Below are 20,604 nucleotides of genomic sequence, written 5' to 3'. Positions count from 1 at the left end.
ATGCTCTTTGGGTCTTCCCTTCCCTTTTTAATTCAGCATAAAAACACCCCAACTGTACAGAAATTATTTCCAACATCTCTCCCTTCTGTGATAAAAAAGCACCTGGGCAAGATACCACTTTGATGCTATTTAAAATTAGGTCACATTTTTGTGGGGTTGAAGAAATGAGACCTATCTTGATTTCCACGGTGCATCCTGAATGCACATTCTTCTTAATTCCCAAGCAGAAGTTTAAGTTAAGTCCTTACAAAATCTATGTGAATGATCTGAAACATTTTAGGAAATACCGCATTTTCTATCTGTGTTTGCTGCTTTGATTTATCTATTTGGGCAAGTTTGTTATAAGGGGCGGAGGGAGAGTCAGAACATTGGTCAGTCCAACCTAATGTTGCCTACTCAGAAAGCAGTAACTCCCCAAGGACTGGTGCAGGGGTCATTCCGTCCCAATACTGAATATCAGTGCTTTTTTCCTGGGGGTACGCAGGGGTACACATACCCCTAAACATTTTGTGAATCTAAGTTTGGCCTCATTGAGGGGCAGTATTTCAATATGAGTAGGAAAATGAGAGTACCCCTAAACATTTTTTTCAGAAAAAAGCACTGTCAAATACTATATATGGTAATTCCAGGGCTGAATCTGACATGCTTTGTTCATGCAAAACACATGTTCCAGCACCTGAAGATCAAATGCAAAATCCTTGTTCTGTCTGCCCAACTTTATATATGAACTGATTCACAATCCTGTGCACAGGTTGCACTCATAGAACACACTTGTGCTAATGTTTTGTAGCTAGAGGCCACAATCCAGTGCAGGGGTATGTGTGTGCATAGGTACATTGAAGTCAGTTTGAAATCATAGACTTTTTGATATTATTTTATTTGGGGGCAGAGAAGAAAACTGAAACTGCAGGAAGATGCAGTTATTTCTCCTTTGTAATTCTGGAATGCATAAATTGTGATTATCGCTGTTCGAAACTCCCATTGTTCTAGGTGCATTTTGCAACAGGGAATTTCATTAGCATGAACAGTTTCTGAGCTCTGGGCGCAGTACTGCACCTAAGATTTCAGATTAAAACTGCAGAGTGGAAGGAAAGGAGAACCTTTTTCTGCCTTTCCGCTTCCAGCTACTCTCTGAAAACTGGAGAAGAGACCCAGGGTAAGGATTAGAAAAATGAACATAATATTTTAGCTGCAGTTCATTCATTTTCAGCTTTGTATTGTTATTAAAAAAAAGAAGTGCGCCTAGACATTCCATTGTTACACCCATAACCTAGGTTTAAGGTGCCATTTAGCTCCTAGCTTTCATATCTCAGTTTCTAACACTGTTGATTATAATACAGTTATTAAATTCTCTCAGTTCTCAAAGCAGCTGAGCCCAAAATTTGAGTTTAAGGTAACTTAAAGCCCAACCTTATGCAAAGTATAGTGTACCTGTAAGACCTTTGGTTTATATGTAGGATCAGGCTGCTTGCTTCATAGGCCACAATCCACTGTACACTTGTAGAGGGTCTTTCGTTCTTCTTTTGAGGGCCAGCCCTGTAGCCCAGTTCACTTAACTCAGCATGCACATTCAGTGAACGCCTGAAACAGTAGCCTCTGCCTCTCCCCCTGCTGACGTTCGGTGAATAGTTTAGCGGGGAGAAGCCTGTTGATGCCATACCACTACCAACATGCGCATACATTGAATGTGCCTACTGAATGAGTGAAAAGGATGCCTGTGCCAGATTGCAAACACCTATTGCAATCTCTCTGGGTTTTGTTTTGGTTTTTTTTAAAAAAAGAAGATTGTAATGTGTGCACAGAGGCTATTTTCGGAAACGCAGTTTATTGCGCATGTAGATCTACAAATGCACTCTGATCTACCTGTGTGCTGCTCTGGTCAGTGGGCAATGGTTTCAGTCAGTACTTTTCATTTAATTGGATTGGATGTCTTGTTGTTTGAACCAAAGAGATTGAACAGTGTGACCCTAAGGACAACAAGTCCAAGGCAAGTCTCAGTTCAGTCACACATCTCCTAGAAAGGGTCCATGAGATTTCAGCCTAATATCCCAATAGTTCAAGGATCTAGATCCCAGCAAGCTTCTTATTGTAATCCTCCAGACTGTGATCATTTTATACCCATCCCTTTTTGGTACAGCAAATGCATTCTTTGTTAGGATGCAGTAATTATAAGGTTCTCCATTATATGGCAGTTACCAGGTAATTCTCAAACATCCATGCAATTTTAATGGACACAGGTTAGGTATATATGTGATCAGCAACAAATAAAAAGTTGTGCCAAAGAAAATGTTATCCCTGTGGGTGCAGGGTCCTTCTTCTTTAATCCTGCGTCATGTTTGGTTAAAAAGTAATGCCTCTTCTACCTCTAGGAGTAATGTCAACATTCCAGTCCCATACACAAGGTGTGATGTTGCCAAGTAGCTATTAGTGACATGTTGATCCGAAGCCAGCTGTCTCTTACCCAACCAAACTTTAGTTGATCTGGAATGGGAGAGTGGTACTCGATAACATGGTGTCTTTTACACTTCGCTATCCAAATTAATATTAGCTAAACTCGTGCAACAATTCAAGAGTTTAGGGTCACTTTATTAACAGGGAACATCAATCCAGGGTATAATTCAATTAAAAAACATCAATAAAAATCTAATTTCAAAAGTCGCGAGCAAGGTGCACCAATATACCACATCAGGCAGTCAGAAAGCGCTCGGCTACTATTGAATCATTGCCTGTTTTAATAAGTATTCAGAAAATTATACCAAGACTTCAAAAGAAATTGTAAGGAATTGTTAGCAGGTTTATTAATGTTTTATGTTTTATTAAAAGTTTGGGTGTACATTTCACAATGAGCAACATCAAAAATCAGACTTTCTGCCTGTAATTTTGCTTCCTCCTGTCTTTCTGCCTTTGGGATTCGCTCTTTTCCTTTCATCAGCTGCCATTTTCAGCAGCATGCAGTAATTTCATGGCTCATTGCAAGCGCTGAAAACCTTTGAAACCACAAATGCTAACCTACCTGGCCTGCAGCCATTTAGGAAGAGATTAATTTAGCAAACAGAAGCAAAACACTTTCTACTCCTAGCCTGTGCATAATTTCACTTCTATCTATATTTATTTTACAGTGAGCAGCGTAATGACAATTTCAGTAATTGCAACTCTGTAAAAATTTGCCTACCTAGCTTATCTCGCTATCACAAGACTGTGAGTCAGTCAGATTAGGGGGAAATAAAGTACAGTGTGAAGCCTGCATTGGTTGCCTTCCAAAAAAAATATGTGTTTTTATATCAAACTTAAGTGATGCTTTGCCCCTTATTTGTATACTTATCTGCAGGACAATGGATTCTCTAAGATGTTGGGAAGGAATGCGTGCACATTTTTTAATGCACTGTGATTTATAGGTGCTGTTTTCACACACACACACACACACCAGCACACAGCTAGGCTGCGCCAACCCGTTGCTGTAGATTTAGTTACAAATGGCTGTTGAGCAATCTGAACAGAACTGAAAGTCCATCTGGGGCAAATTTAGGCTATCAGGCTTGGAACGAATTCAGATTCTAAATTAGCTCACAAACTGTTAGCTTTAAAATGAAGTTCAAATTGTTTTATTGTTGCTAATCCAAGGGGAAAAATAATAAATATAAAAGTCAGCCCATGGGCTTTTCTCCTAATAAATCTTTTCTTACAATGGCCATATTTCTTCAAAACTTAGTTCTTAAAAGTGAGTTGCTGGATGCTTATTTGCATATTAGAATGGAAATGCGTGGTGTTGGCATATGCATTCACCAAATTTTATATACTCTGTATTTAACATGTATTGCTCCTAGTAAGCAGAGAATCCCCATCGTATTTTTAGGTGATTTTCCTTTCATGCTATAGTTGGGGAAACTGAGGCTGAAAGACAGTGGCTACAGCAAGATCACCCAGAGTACAGGACTGAAATATAAGGTCAACAGATTATCCAGTTCAATTAGACCTTGAGTTAACCAGAGCTCCAAGAAGACAACATACCATTGTTCATAGTGTGTTGCTTCCAAATAAAATACCTAAGACAGTTTGTATATTGATCAACAAAGTAAACCAACAGCAACCAAATATCGGTGTGCATGGTAGTCTCCCCAATGTCACAATTTCATTCATTTATAAATAAACCTTATCCCACATCCTATAAACCACCATGATGGTGCCTTGTGCTACTATTCTACTAAGGATCCTCTCAGCTCATGACATTCATTCATTCATTATATGACATCACTGCATGTTTGGAAACATTTAGGTGGTGTGGGTAATTTTCAGACATCACCATTTGCATTTTTTTTAGTTTTTAGTTTTGTTTTTTTTGTAACAGGAAGTCAAAAGGCAAAGATGTTACTATAATCACCTTGGGTAACCTTTTGCCTTAAAATTTCACTTTCTGTCACCATTGGCCAAAATGTCTTCATATAATAAATAATGACAGGACAAGTGACAACAGCCAGCCACTGAAACACAAAAAAATGCAGACACAAAACTGCCCTTTACCTAGCCTAGGAAGCTTATTTTTATAATATGTCTTTCAAGCTTTTTAATGATCAGTATTTATTTGTTTAAAAAATATCAGTTGGACAACTTTCTTCTTCTTTATTAGGTTTATAGAAAACTGGATAGTTTTTCCAAGAAGGAAAGTGAAGGGTAGAACATTAAACTTGTTTATGCACTGTTTTTATAATAGCTAATTCATTTAAGCACACAGATACACAGACGGCAGTGGGATGACTGGCCAACCCACACAGATGTACACCTCCAATCTGGCATCCCATAACGTTCATAAAATATGTCAACACAGCCTGGATTCTTTCCATCATTTATGTTAAAACTATTGGTGTTCATACCAGAGAAGCAAACATTTCTTGTTGTAAAAATTTGTGTCCCTATTAAATAAAGAAAGAAATAGAAATGCTATATGCTCAGGTTGCCAGCAGCAGGATTGGCAGACTTCTGTATGTGCATCTAACAACAAGCACAGAATGAGTAGAAATCTCCTTTTTTGAAAATCTGATCCTACGGTTATTGTGCATATCACTCTTTTAATTTGCTGAAGGTTTTACATTGTTTTATTGTAGGAGGCCTCATGAAAGATCTAGGAGGTGTGCCACCAGTATTGCCATTTTATTTATCAGATTTAGTAATTTGCAAAACTAGCTAGCTCTTTGGTTTTGTAGAATTATCAACGTCCTCTGACTTCGGTGGTTTGTTTCCTTGAAAAATTCCCAGCCTAGGAATTAGTTTCAGGTACCATGTTTTTTATTGGAAAGGTGTGGCTATCCATAGATAAACTGTTTGTTTCTGGAACTTGTCCAACCCATTGGAACCCAACCTTTCAAATTAAAGTTTTCATTTTGTGGAATTCTGTGTCATTCCTAATGAGGAATAATTTGGCCAAGTGAACACGAAAGTGCATTTTATAACACCACGTGGGAATGTGCTACAAAAACATTTTTACTTTACCATCCCTTTGTCATTTCCATAAACGATTACATTGATTCAGTGCTCTCAATGTTCTTTCAAGTTAGCTAGCTAGCTAGCTTGCTGTGCTATTCTATATGGTCAGTACACCCAAAGCCTTCTGTTCCAAAAGTGTATTATGGTTTTTAACACAATAAGCTTTTAAAATGTATATGTTAATGTGTCTGATTGGTTTCTGAATATCTGACATAGCTCTTAAGTATGACATATAGAAATGGTTATGAATGGTAATCTACAGATTAATCTGCTGTCACTCTAAGGGATAAACTGGATTGGACAGTTGCAAATGGATACATTTGATGAAACAGGCTCTAGTGCACAACAGCTTACACTACAATCAATTATCAGTCTTTAAGATGACACAAGTCCCCTTGTGCATTTATAAAAATTAGGATGATTCACACCAGGGTAGCATTTGTAAGACACAAATTATTATTGACATCAGTGGAACAATTCTTTCATTCTAACTGTCTAGTCTTATGCTAATAAGACTAAGGGGACAATTGAACAGGGCCCCTGTCTGGTAGTCGTAGGGCTTAATGGAGTGGTCCAGCCAATATTGCATCCATAGTCCCACTGATCACATTGGCCCAGGTAGAAGGTTGGGAGGTTGGGAAAAGGTGATGTGCTGGTGTGCTAATTCCCACACTGATACCATAAAGAGGCCTGGTCCAAGCCTGTTGTCATCATGTGATGGTAGCAGGCTGGGTCAGAATTCCAGTGTGGTGTAGTGGTTAAGAGCAGTGAACTCATAATCTGGTGAACCGGGTTCAATTCCCTGCTCCTCCACATGCAGCTGCTGGGTGACCTTGGGCTAGTCACACTTCTCTGAAGTCTCTAAGCCTCACTCACCTCACAGAGTGTTTGTTGTGGGGGAGGAAGGGAAAGGAGATTGTTAGCCGCTTTGAGATTCCTTAGGGTAGTGATAAAGCGGGATATCAAATCCAAATTCCTCCACCACCTCCTCCTCCAGTCAGTGACAATTCAATTAGAGCTTAAATGTTTACAAAATGGTATCAGTAACCCTTTACACCACTACAGCCACTGGAGGCTGGTCCACTAGAACCAATGGGGCACTGCCCCAGTACCTCAGTCTGCCTTCAGCAAACCCCTGTTTTCTTACCATCAGGGAATGGTGGCAGTTCTGCCTGTCATTGGCTGTGGTTCCCACCTCCTGATGCCCCCATTGCCTTCTGCCCCACCAAGCCTGATGAGCAATGAGCACCAGCCACCACTGACTACAAGCGGAATTTACTTAACAGTGCCAGATGTTAATTTTATTACCAACCTGTTTACAGTAACAGACTGGTGATAACACAATCAGTTAACATTGCCAAGTAAATCACATCCTGAGTGCAACAGGAAACCACTGTCTTTATTCAGACCCAAATGGATAATATTGAACTTCCTGAGGAGTTGTAATTCAGCAGTTTCATGGTGGTTTGAGGTTCCTTTGTTCCGGACAGTAACAACCTCACAAGTTGAAACGCTCTCCTGCTGGTATATTGCAATTTCTGCTGTCAGATTTGTGTGCATTTATTATTTGATTCAGGGGCTACTGGCATATACATTTATAGCCACGAGGAGGTTTGGGGAAAAATTATTTCACTGTGTACTGAAAACCCACCTGGCCAATTAACACAGAGATCATATAGCCATTTCCCCATGTGGACAAGTATAGTGTCCAATGAATTTGCTGAGTGGCTGGACTTAGTTTTCAGCCATGTGAATCAGTCCTACCCAGTCACAGTGATCATAATGACAGAGAATGGGATTTCAGCTTAAATCCAAGCACTCTGCCTTAATTTTTTTAATATAGAAATGTGCTGCTTAATACTGCTATGTGATTTGTCCAGGCAACATTGCTACTAATAGGTTGTGCATAAATTATGATCGCTTAAGAATGGCGGAGGTATTTCCATTTTGCACCTTGGCTATTACAGCTGCAGAGAAAATGAACAAAATGAGCTTACAAACTTATAAATACAGGGTATGCAATGGAGAGGGGGGAAGTCGGGTGGGGGACGTAAAAGAGAAGCAGAGATACAACCTTAACTCCAGCCATACAAATGGTCCTGCTATTATTTACTATGGTAACATTATAAAAGACTACACTGTTTGGGACCATTATCCTTCCAGCTCCCTTTTCAGTACAAATCATTATATTTATTATCTGTCGTCTTGTATAGAGGGTCATGAGAAAGGCCAATCGAAAGCAGAAGAAGCCTGCTTTTCAGAAGAAAATTGGACCTATTTCTAATTCTCTTTCATTCTCAAGTACAAGGAAGTGCAGACTTTTTTTGTGTGAAAAATTGTTTCATGCAAGATAAAAGTACAGATTATCGGTGAGAAAATGGCACACTCTTCCTGACACCTTGCAGATTCTTGGGAGATATTGCCAGTTTTCCTAAAAGATTTTTACCTTTCATATCCTGAAAAATATGTTTCCTTATAGGTGCTGAGCAGCAGGTGCCAGAGTTTAAGGTATTATTTTTGAATATGTTGTATACAAGGGATATCAATGACTCGGCTGTATGTTTTAACAATGTAGTCCCTTAAAGTAAATACCATGTTGTATATCATGGAGGAAATGGATGTTTTTTTGCCAATGTGTGCCCAGCATCAAGGTTCAGTTTGTAGGCTTCTGTCTGCTTTTGTGCATATGCAAATAAATGAAATTAAAATATGGATCTTGCCTTTTTGCATTGCATGCTTTCCGCCACTTTCTGCACAATTACAATTAGCATGGCCACCAGAGGGTCTCTGAGAAAAGAATGGTCATGGTAGGCCAAGGCATTCATACACACACCAATTCCCCAGGTACTCTGCCACTCATCTTACTGTCACTGCTGCCCATCCTTCCACATTTTGTATTTGAGAAGCAACGGTGGGCAGCGGGGTCAACAGTCAAAAGCTGTATATGTGTGTGTAGAAACCTCTGATGTGGCTGAAATGTAGCCCATTGCACTTTTTCATTTGGCCACGCCTACTGCTGGCATGTGGCCTCTGGAGCATTGCCCACAAGGGAACACAGCCCTCAGGTTAATGAAAATTTCCCACACTGCTCTTTCTTTCCCACATTGCCTTCCATGCACAGTTCCCCACGTAGGTGCTGCCACATTGAAGACATGATTCTGACATTCTGTAGAATAGACCTCCTGATAAGATGGCGACCCTACTGGCAACAAGCCCAGGGGGGGGGGGGGGCTGGTTTTTAAGCTCCCTGACTCAGCCAGGCACTGATGTAAGACTCTGCAAGCGTACGTCTTTCTTTGAAGTGTAGCCTTAGGAGAGGCCATAGCTCATTGGCAGAGCGTCTGCTTTGCATGCAAAAGGTCCAGTGTCTCCAGGTAAGGCTGGGAAAAATTCTTGCCTGAAATCCCACAGAATCCCACAGAACCACTGCTGGGCAGTGTACATATTACTAAGCAAGATGGACCAATGGTCTGACTCAGTGTTAGGCAACTTCCCATGTTTCTCTCTTTAGTCAGGGAGGAAGGCACAGCTCTTCCAGTGCTCAGCTGTCTCAGGATCAGCAGCCCAGGGAGGTGGCAAAAGCAAACATCTCAAGGGCTGTGGCATCTTAGAGCTAAATACACTTCATGTAACATGAGCACGTATATTCAGATAGGTGAATGACATATCTCACAAGTGTCCCAGAAAAAATGGGACATCCCGTTTTTCCCCGTGAGAGCATGGCGGCCATTAGAGTTGTTGTGATCTTCCACAATTTTGCGCCAAGATCTTGCCCAGAAAAAAGTGCTTTTGGGGGGCCTGCGATCTCATGTGGTATTCTATAACACATGTTTTTGGGCGCCATGAGAGCATGGCCCTGAAAAGGTGTGTCTTTTGGTTTCCATGATCTCACACAGATCACATGACTCAACATGTTGGATGGCATGGAATGATGTGAGTCTATGCAGGGCATTGCAAAGCTGGTAATAGGCCCAGGCCAGATGGGAAATGTAGTCCCCACTTCAATAATATTTACGAAAGGGTTCCTCTTTGCCTCTAGCAGGGGGACTTGGAGTAGACCCCATCAAAGTCCGATTGGCCCCTCTGGCCCCATTGCTTTGGCTTGGTTTTTTGCAAGCTCAGTGGTACTAGCATGCACAGGCCTGCAGCCATAGGAGAGGTGGTAGCTTACCACTATTATGACTTAACATGTCACCATCACCTACCCCAACAGATTGCTTCAGTGCAGCTGCCCCATGCAATAAGCCAAAATCCTGCTATGTACCTTGCTTAACTACAAATGTTTGTTGCCGCAGGACTTCAGTGCTTATGTAGGGACAAATGCCACCTCCTCTTAACTGGTGCTGCATCATTCCAAAATCTAGACAAGACGTATAGGACAGCCCTCACCTAAGCCAATGGCCCGGAGCAACTTGTATTTTTTCCCCCACGAAGAGGGAAGCAATTTATTAAAAACATGTTTTGGAAGTATGATGAGTCCATATCAGTGCTGGCGGTATGCTCCCATTATCAGCTAGACAACTTTTGTTAATTCTGTAAATATTTCCAGCATTGTAAACACTGGGCAGTGTAGTGGCTGTTAATACAAAGTAGGCAAATTGTCTGATGAATTCATGTATAAAGAGACAAGACTCTGGGATCAGAAGTTTGCTGATAATTCAAACAAAGCTCTGAGTTGACTTGATTGCCAATAGTTTTTGAGAAAAATCCATAGGACCATAAAGTGATAAATTCTTCCATTAGTTCATATGTGGCACTGACAGTTTACTGAGCTGAATTTTATATTAAGAAAGTGGAGTTTCCATAGCTTTCCATAGCTTTTTCATTGTTGTTCATGCATGTTCAAAATCAGCTTATATATTAACATAAAACGCTCCATTCTAAAAGATTTTACATGTGGTGTGTGCATAGCTGGAGCTTTATTTAATTGAGAGGCACAACTGATTGTCTACATCACTTAAAACAGGGGTCAAATGTGGTCTTCCAGGCCTCTATATTTGGCCCAAGACTCTCCTTAGTTCACACACCCTCCCACAGGCCACACCTTTTGCCTAAATGGAATGTATCTGAAATCTGATAATGCCTCTTGCTTCCATGGAAAGAAAATAGAGAGGAAATTTATTTCCAGTTTTAACATGCCATAAGAAGAATGACTTACTTGTTGCAAGTTTATTGCTGGTTGAAAAGTATGTATTGGTGCCTCTGTTGAGATACGTTATTTCTCAGGTCACAAATTCAGCTATTGTTACTCTGATTTTAGCTGATTCCCAAAACAAGGATGGGTAGCATATACAGCTAATTTGCATAGAGTCATCAGATAACAAGCAAGACTTTATAACTGCATTTGAATTTGTCTTTATTTTCCTAATCTTACTCCCAAAAAGTGATCAAATGCAGAAGCAGTTTTCTGTAGGGCACAGCATTTAGTTATTTATTATATAGTAAATAAAGGCTATTTATTATTCAAAATGTCTTTCTATCCCACTCTTCTTCCATTAGAAAACTCAAAGCAGCCATAGCAGGAACATAAATAAGAATAATATCCAAGCAGTACTATATAATAAAATCAGCAGCCAGAACAGACAACAGCTGTGAAGAATATCCAGCTCATAAGCGCTAAAACAAAACAGAAAAACCTCCATAAATTCCAACACCCTGTTCCCTGCCTTGCTACTGGACCATGAAGGAGGAGAAGGCATTAGAAGCTAAGGCATCAGCAGCAGTCTTGCTAGACAGGTGGTGGGAGACTGCCATCCAAGACCAGGCACCTGTTCCGGTGCTGCGTATCCTCCACGCCCCTTTCCCCTCCCCCAGTCACCCCACCCACGTGGAAGCAGATCTCAGTGTCTGTAATTGTCAGCATGGGTTCCTGCTAAAAGCAAAAATTGCAGGAATAGGTGGCAGATCAAGTGTTTCAAATAGTAACACTGGAAAACCACTCAGACCAGCAAGGAGGTTACTAAGGCTGTACTAAAGCACATCTGTCAGGAACAGAGATGGATGAATCTGTTCATTTCAGATCTCTGTTTTCTTGTTCCCCAACACTTAAATTCAAGTTCTCTACATTTCTGCAGCAATCTGTGATTGAAAAAGAAGAAGAATTAAAATAAAAAAGCTCAGGAGAATCTGCTGGTATTTTAGTGCAACTTTCTCCCACTAAACATTTTTTGTTTTGTTTTGACAGATACACAAGCAATTCCCACCACCACCTCCACCACCATAATGTATTTTTGTATGTGGTGTTTACTAATATATGCATTCATGCACACACTTTAATAAATGCATTATTGTCCTTGTTATTCAGCTGGAGAACTGCATTGCAAAATTTGTGTAACAGTGAAACTGTAAGGACGAGTGGGTTTCACTTTGTGTACTGTTTCAGATAATGTGAATTAGGTAGGTTCACCTTTAAAAGCGAACTGAATCAAATTTCTCCCCCATCCCTAATCAGTAAAGAAGAATATTAACACAATGCTGGCAGTTCAAGTAATCATGTTCCGAGCATGCGTCAGCTGCAACGATCAGATTTGCCAGCTTGGGTTGATTAATGCCAATTATACCAGCGTGAAATCAGGACATCAGCTTGAAAGATATCATATTATTAATCACAAACAGTACAAGGGTGCCCAACTTCGAATAAAAAAAAAAATACATCACTTGTAAACTTTGTCAGTATCACTGTTTAGAACTGGGCTTTAACAAGCTCTAATAACCCGCTCCCCATTCCTTCTCTCCATCATATATTGTTCGTATCGTACACCAGGAGCAAACAATGCAGATGGGGAACTGACAGAAAAGCCTTTTAATAATTAAAACTTTGGATGCCTAATAGCTCCTTTCATCAGAGAATCTCAAAAGAGTTTCACAAACATTAATTAATTAAATAAGCCCCCGAACTGCCTTGTGAAGTTGGCAGGTGGTATTTTACCTCATTTTGGAAGAAAGTAAATTTGACATGGGGGCACACAGAAGCTGTGCCATAGCAGCTAGAGACAAAACCCTATTATCCTGCCGTAACAATATGCATGAAAGTGTGCTTGTTAGAACTCCAGGGCAGACCTGCCCATCTTGTGATGTACTGAGCTGAAGGCAGCCCAGCTGCTTTCCACTGCTTCTTCTTTCCACTGCTTCTTCTTAACCCTGTTTTCTGCAGTTCTGTGCAAGCAGTAAAACCAGAAGCTTGATCAAAATCCTAGTGGGACACCACTGGATGTGTCAACTCAGCTGTGTCCGACCTTTGCTTCTGCAAGACTTCCCTTTGCCAGATTTTGCTTAGTTTGTTGCTTCATGATTTTCTGCTGAATTCTGTTTCTGTTGAATTTCTGTTGAATTGTCATAGCATCAACACAAGTAAGCTACGGTTTAGCACTCAAGTCTGCTTGTGGGCTTTTCATAGTCATCTGGTTGCCATGAGAACAGGATGATGGACTAGATGGGACTTTGGTCTTATTTCTACTAACCCTGACATCTCGCCAGGCCACACCCTTCATTGGTCCTGCTCTGTAGTCTTCCTGAGCTCTTTTGCCTGACTGGGATGCATCCTCAAACTGTAATAACGCCTCTTGCTTTTCTGGATGGAGAATATGTTGTTTCGTAGATGTAGAAAGAAATCATTGGCTACCTGGAATGCAGCCTACTCTGCAAAGAGACAAATCCATTGTTCCACCCGCTTTTTGCCTCTGGTTCCACCCACTGTGTGTGGCCCCCATAAACCTGCCTGGGGGGGGGGGAATCTGGCCCTTGGGGTTTTAAATGCCTCCTACCCCTGTCCTAGTAATTCTCTACATTTGGAAAGGCAATGCACAATGCCTTAAGAGCCTATCCAGCGAAGCATAGTTTCCAAATCGGTCATGGGATGGCAGCCAGAAGACAACCCACTTGGCCAATCCTGCTCCAGATAGCTCTATAGTTAACAAAATAAATCCAGGCAGCTGACCCACATTGGCTTTCAAAGGCTCAATGTAAGAGAACTGGATTTTGAATAAGTCTCTGAATAAAGTACGCTCAGAGTGCAAAAAAATGTAATTCTGTCAATAAATAGCCAAAGTATGTAAGGGAGACGTGTGCTCCCTGAATAGACTGGAAACATTTTGCAGGAGTCATCTGCTTTTAAATCATCAGCCTTTACTGATAAACAGTTCAATAGAAATCAAGCAACATTTAAATCAGATATGAAGTATCCAGTCAGAAAGAAATGCTGTTATAATGACTCCTTCTGTGCTTTGTAACTTTTCCAGGCTCTCCCATGGTCTCAGACATTATGTTGGCCTTCAGTGCGATATGGCACAAAAAGCAGAGTTATATCATAACTCATCAAAGGTCTATGAAAATTCATTTGGATCTGCCACCAGCTATCAATTTAGACAAGAAGTGTATCTGATTCAGCTTAATTAGAGTGGACGAAAGCGTAGAAAACAGGTCATTGTCCGCTGTCTTTGCAAATCAGGAGAAAGGGAGGGGGGCACCCAAAACAGAACCCTGTATTCTGAAGCATTTAGAGATAACTTAGTGCATCTTCAGTCATGAGACAGCTCTGTGAAGTTTGACAAGGCATGCCGGTTCTTCAACAAATCAGCAAAACATGATATAATCTTAGCTGTGTGTGTTATACCAGGTACCTGATCTGCAGGTGTACAAGGCATGGAAAATGCTTAATTCTCTACTCTGTTTATCAAGGAAGTTGGCAGGGACCAATTAATCTATACAGTCATTCTTGCACAGGTGTACTGCCATAATATTTAGCCAGACTCAATTTATATTAAAGGTAAAGGTAAAGGGACCCCTGACCGTTAGGTCCAGTTGCCGACAACTCTGGGATTGCGGCGCTCATCTCGCTTTACTGGCTGAGGGAGCCGGTGTACAGCTTCCAGGTCATGTGGCCAGCATGACTAAGCCGCTTCTGGCAAACCAGAGCAGCGCAGAGAAACGCCATTTACCTTCCTGCCGGAGCGGTACCTATTTATCTACTTGCACTTTGACGTGCTTTCAAACTGCTAGGTTGGCAGGAGCAGGGACCGAGCAATGGGAGCTCACCCCATCGCAGGGATTCGAACCGCCGACCTTCTGATCGGCAAGCCCTAGGCTCTGTGGTTTAACCCACAGCAGTGTTAAAGCAAAATTTGATTTGTTTAGTCAAGTATTCCAAAGGGAGAAATGGGAAGACAATGAAACACTGTAGATATTTATGTAAATTACATTGTGATTCCTTCCAGCAAAACAAAAACAAAAATGGAGAAAACATGTGGCCTAAGGCCAGTGATAATAAAAACCATGCAAGGGACTTAGGGCCTCGTGAAAGATGCTAGAAGAACTAATACTTGCAGAAATATTAGCCACGGACAGGACTGAATTCTTTGAGAAGGAGATTGTCAGGTAGTGAATCTGTTTCTCTCTCTCTCTCTCTCTCTCTCCCTCCCTCTCTCTCTCTCCCTCTCTCTCTCACACACACACGTAAATACCTCTTGAGAAGCTGGGCCAAGGAGCACAATTCCACTCTCCTGCCCACATGTTCCCCTCTGCATGGACAAACATAGAAGGGCCTGCTGGATCAGGCCAGTGCCCATCTAGCTCAACATCCTGTTTTCACAGTGGCCAGCCAGATGCCCATGGGGAGCCCGCCACCAGGTTTCAAGCACAACAACACTCTACTGTGGTTTCTAGCAACTGGTATTCAGAACCATGGAGGCAAAAGATAACCACCATGACAAATATCCACTGATAGGCTTATCGTCCGTGAATTCGTCAAATCCTCTTTTAAAGGCATCCAAGTTGATGGTGCTGGAGGAGACTCTTGAGAGTCCCATAGACTGCAAGAATATCAAACCTATCCATTCTTAAGGAAACCAGCCCTGAGTGCTCACTGGAAGGACAGATCGTGAAGCTGAGGCTCCAATACTTTAGCCACCTCATGAGAAGAGAAGACCTTCTGGAAAAGACCCTGACGTTGGGAAATATTGAGGGCACAAGGAGATGACAGAGGACAAGATGGTTGGAAAGTGTTCTCAAAGCTACCAGCATGAGTTTGACCAAACTGCGGGAGGCAGTGGAAGACAGAAGTGCCTGGTGTGCTCTGGTCCATGGGGTCACGAAGAGTCGGACACGACTAAACGACTGAACAACAACAACAAAGTTGATGGCCATCATTGCCTCATGTGGCAGTAATATAGATATAGATGGGACGGGTTGGAATAACTGGAATCCTGAAGAGAAGCATGCCACACCACATCATTTTGTTGCTGGGCCTCACTTGTATTATTTCAAATTTAAATGTGAGCAAACACTGCACACCAGCCTCTGTGTGTGAAGCGTGCTGTTACGGAAATCTTTCCTCAAAGATTTAAAGACAATCTTCTTGCATTCTTCCATATTCATAGTAATATGTAATCCTGTTATTATTTCATCTAGGCCATTATTCAGAACAGAACAACACAGTTGTTGATGATTCCTGCTTAAAGGTGACTTTCATTTTCACATTGACTTCATTCTGGACATGTTTGGAGGTCCATTCGGTGAAATAAAATTGCTTTGCAATTATTTTTACTTAGAGAAACATGACAGGTCGAATTTTTATGTTAATTAATCTCTGTTATTATTGTGTGACTGCAAATCATAAATTTCCTTGCAATCCGGCATTAATACATTCTATAAATTATTGTAATTTCTCCTATCCCTACCATGGACTTGGAAATAGTTAACTTCGCGTGGGTATCTATTTGTTTACCCTAATGCCTTATGAAGTGTGGATTTGGAGGAAATACTGTCTCTGGCAATAGTTGCCATCAGAAAAGATAAGGCACAACTCTCTGAATTCCCCTTACCCAAGTTATGCTCTTATTGTAAATTTGACACTGTGTAATCTTTGTGGTCAGGAGCTAGAAAACATGCAAGGCTTGACATATCATTTTGGTTTTAGACTTGCACTCAAATTCGAAATTTGTTATTTCCTTGCCTAAGTACTATTAATTATTTTTGTTTTGTACATACCCCAAAGCAGCAGTTTAAGGCAGCCTTCACTGACTTGGTGTCCTCTAGAGTAGTCAGGGGCTGATGTGACTTGCAGTGCAAACTGACTGGAGGGCAGCAGGTTAGAAAAGGCTGCCCTAGGATGAAGCTAGATGTGATGGTCAACCACTGAAAATAGACTTCCTCCATTCGCCAGAGCATGCAGACAGGCTTCTCAAAGTTGTTGTCATGTTTTCGCCCCCCTGCTCTGCATAACAGTCTGCTGCTGCTGGCAGGAAAAAAGTGGATATTTACGGCATATTCAGAGCACATTCTTCCCACTGCCCCCAAGAATTCTGGGAACTGTAGTTCATCCCTTACAGACCTACAATTTGCAACATGTTGAACAAACTACAGTTCCCAGGATTCTTTGAGGGGTTGTGTGCTTTGAGTGTACTTTGAAAACTGGGGTGTACACAGCCTGGCAAAACCCCCACTAGACTCGTCCAGGGTGTCGGTAGACTCACTCAGATAGTGATGCCCGTGGAAGGGGTCTTACCCACTGGCCCTCAAAGACCTGGGGTTGATACTATTTGTACTGGTGCTGGGTCCACATTTTCAGCAGAACGATGTGTTAGCGTGCTAAGGTGGTGAACAGCATCACTGCAGGTGAAATGCAGGTGACCTTTTTCTTTTTTTAAAAAAAGAAAGAAAAATATAGCACATGAAAGAAAAAAGGTTATCTCCCAGCTCTTTCTTTGCTGCTATGCTGATTGTCTATTTCCAGGGCTTTTTTATCAAGGCAAGGAGCAGTTTTTCAAAAAATAAAATAAGAATGTGATCCCTACCTGTAGTCTGAAGAGCCAACTTCTGTTCCAACACTATTCAAGGTGAACTGGCTGGTCCTTCTATTAGATACCATGAAGCAGACAACATGGAGGGAGGTGGCATGGACTAGTTTTGGGTGTTATTAAAATAGTTTACTGCTGGTGAGGAGGAGATGAAGTGGTCTGGTGCCCTTTGGATTTGGGGCCAGACCTGAAGACAGAGAAGGGGCAAGTTAAAGAGTTATCAAGTACTTATGGAGCTCCCTCTTGTTCCTTCATCTTGTTTAGTTTTTTAACCAGTCAAGATGGAAGAACCTGAGGTGGTTTGCCAGAAAGCTGGGTTTCTCATAGTAAATAGTGTTTCACAAGACCGGTCATACTGCTATAAACTCTCAATGCAAATCTTCCACAGTTATGTCACTTTTTTGGGGGGGGGGGTGATACAATTCCATTATGTATTTTGAAGACTATTTGAGTTTCTGGGGCTCCCACCCCCACCTTGAACGCTGGGAGGCTGCATTCCAGCCAGGCCTGCATTAATGCATTTCCGAGTGCTGTGAATGGGTCTTTTGGCTAAAGTCCAGCTCCACTTTTTTATTTAATAAATATTTTTAAATAATCATTTTTCATTTCTAATTTAGCTCTCAGTGCAAAATGAAGGTCTCACGCTCTAGGGTGGGTGTCAGCGAAGGGATAATGTTTGTGGCACAGCCGTATACAAGGCAAAGAAATGGCTTTTGTAGGGTGATTAAATGCTGAAGTGAAGCTGAGGTGTTTGATAACCACAGAAGCCATTTATTGTGTGTATACTCCAGTGCCACGAACATCATTTCTATTATACAACAAGACAAAGGAATATTCAACAAACCATAACGAGGAAAGAATGAGATTGTTTTTTTCTTTTTCCTTTCTCCCTCCCTCACCCCCATGGAAGTTTTAAAGTTTTCAGCTGCTGCTCCCTCAGATTAGTCTTCTATTCATGTCCCATTAGGGGTGGAGCTTAAGCCAATCAAACAGGGGCGGCCTCTCTGGAAAACGAGAATGGTGCCTGTGGAAGTGCTTATCACTAGCGGTGTCAATATGTATTTTCTGAAAAGGTAATGCTGATTCTTTCCCCCACTATGCTGTGATGGTTGGGGAAAGTGCCTTCTCTAGCTGTATAATGTGCTGTAACTGTTCCTCTTTGATAGAGGAAGACACCAAGTCATAACATCTGGAGAGGGCGACTTTCGATATCTCTGTGTGCTGCTGCTTCTGTTACACATTACTGCTCAGGAGGATCACACTAGTCTCCTTCATTATAAGAGCATTTTTAATTTTGTTTTTAAATAATGAGGAACACATTCAGGAAGGGGGGCAAAATGGAGGCTTTGCAGAATAAGCGTCTGCGAGAAAGAAATCTGTTTTGTTCCAAATTCACAGTGAAGAGTGGCAAATAATGATAATAATAATCGCAACTGAATGTGTGGCTGCTGTTCTTTAAGCTTCTGAATGATGCCTTCTGTTAAGATTCTCACATTGTATGACCGTACCCAAAAAGCCTGTGTGGTGTGGCAGATGAGAACCTAGTATGGTTGTACAGACTGTGATATTTGTTCTGGTTCTGTAATTGCAAATTTTCTTCTTTGGTACTTATTTGTATGGACATGCAGGATTCAGTTTTGTGCACTTTATTATTTATCTATTAATAATTGCATACAAGGAGCTCAAGGAGGCATACATGACCACTCACCCTCCCATTTGACCATTTCAACAACCCTAAGTTAGACTGAGAGGCAGTGAGTCGCCCAAGGTCACCCAGTGAATTTCATGGCTGTGTGAGGATTTGAGCCCTGGGCACCCAGGTCCTAGTCCAACACTCTAACCACTATATAATATTGTACACTAAACTCTAGCAACTAGACTACTTCCGCACAATGAACATTAGTGATATAGTGTTACTCCTAGCAATATACAAAGTGCATTGACCAAGACCTCTTGTAGATATAAATGTTTATGTTTGTTCTGAGTCTCACTTGGGCTTCCAGTGAAGCCCTTCTACTCTGTGAGGGTCAAGCTCTGTAACCTGAAAGTTCAGCATAACCAAAAGATGAGGGAGGAGAGCAGTTCCTGAAACAGCAATGTAGTAATTGGTAAATAATAGAGTTAAATATTGTCTCCAGTTATTATGGGTTGAAGCTAAGACTCTACTCTTTGTTATTCGGGTTACTTTCATTTTCTTATGTAATTGTACGTCAGCCTGTTCACCAATAAACACATTCTTGTTTTGGGCCTACAAAATAATCTGAAACCTTGCCTTGTGTGAAATAAGAACTTAACAGACAGGCTGGGCCAAACCTGGTAAGTCTTTCTGTCTTGACATTTTCATGGACAGGAACTTTTCAGGGGTACTGAACTAGATTTGTTGTTCCTTTTCATTCCCAGCTGCCTCCACTAATGAAGATAATGTGTTTTTTGCATTGTCTTAAGAAAACAGCCGAGGTCAGACTTTGGGAAACCAGTGGTAGGAAGGTGCATTCCCATTTCATTTTCAAACCATTTTGTTGAATAATATTTATGCTCCAAAAGAGACAGTGGCAGAAGATTCAAGATCTATTGCTGCCAGATTTAATAGGCTACATAGGTGGATGTGGTCCATCAGCACAAGCTTTCCTAACTCCTAGCAATCTGCACAGAGTTTAGAGTAATGCATCATTAACACCATTAATTTCACTTGTTCCTATTTTATATAATTATTCATCTCTAGAAGGATTCCACAAACGTTCAGCTCTATAATACAAAATGCCACTGTTTACTCTGCTTAGCTTGCTGAACCTGATCATATGTTTACACACAGAGAGACATTTCCTCCATAACATGAAGTCCACAGCCAAACTTGGTGATTGGTGGTTTTCTTAACATATTTGAGAAGACAGGGTGTTTTATGGTAACTTTTGGCATTAGTAATTAGGGTAAACAGATCTGATCAAAATTAACTACTTGATGGGAAAGGTAGCTTTTGGCCTATCAAGAAAGTACGAAGTGCCATTTGAGGCTGAGTGGATAATATTGCAAGTGGCATCCTTCCCTCCTGGCTCACAGTCTTCCTAGGAACATTTGTCTTGCTAGTTATTGAAACACTATGATTTTTAATGCTGGGGGGGGGGGTGTCTTAGTATAAACCAGGAGGCAGTTGAGCAATCAAGCACAAAAATGATTTCTTGTACAAACAGCAGAGTGGCTAACCAGAAACTATGTAGTTGATACCTTTCTAAATTCAAATTAAACTTCTAAAACTTACAGAGCAACTGGCGTCAATGAAAATGAACTGTAATTTGAAACCTTTCCCCCTAAAGCTATCTGAATTTTTGATAACTCT

At 41.1% G+C, this 20,604-nt stretch overlaps 1 protein-coding gene across 5 annotated transcripts in view; it reads left to right on the top strand.

Moving 5' to 3' along the window:
* The window catches only part of ZFPM2 (zinc finger protein, FOG family member 2), a 448,057-nt gene that overhangs the window by 55,269 nt on the left and 372,184 nt on the right, over window positions 1-20,604 (top strand). The gene's annotated exons all lie outside the window — the stretch shown is intronic.

Source organism: Podarcis tiliguerta (genome assembly GCF_965153285.1).
Source record: "Podarcis tiliguerta genome assembly, chromosome: 7".
Taxonomy (NCBI): Eukaryota; Metazoa; Chordata; class Lepidosauria; order Squamata; family Lacertidae; genus Podarcis; species Podarcis tiliguerta.
Note: the sequence above shows the minus strand (reverse complement) of the source record. Positions and strands in the feature narration are given on the sequence as shown.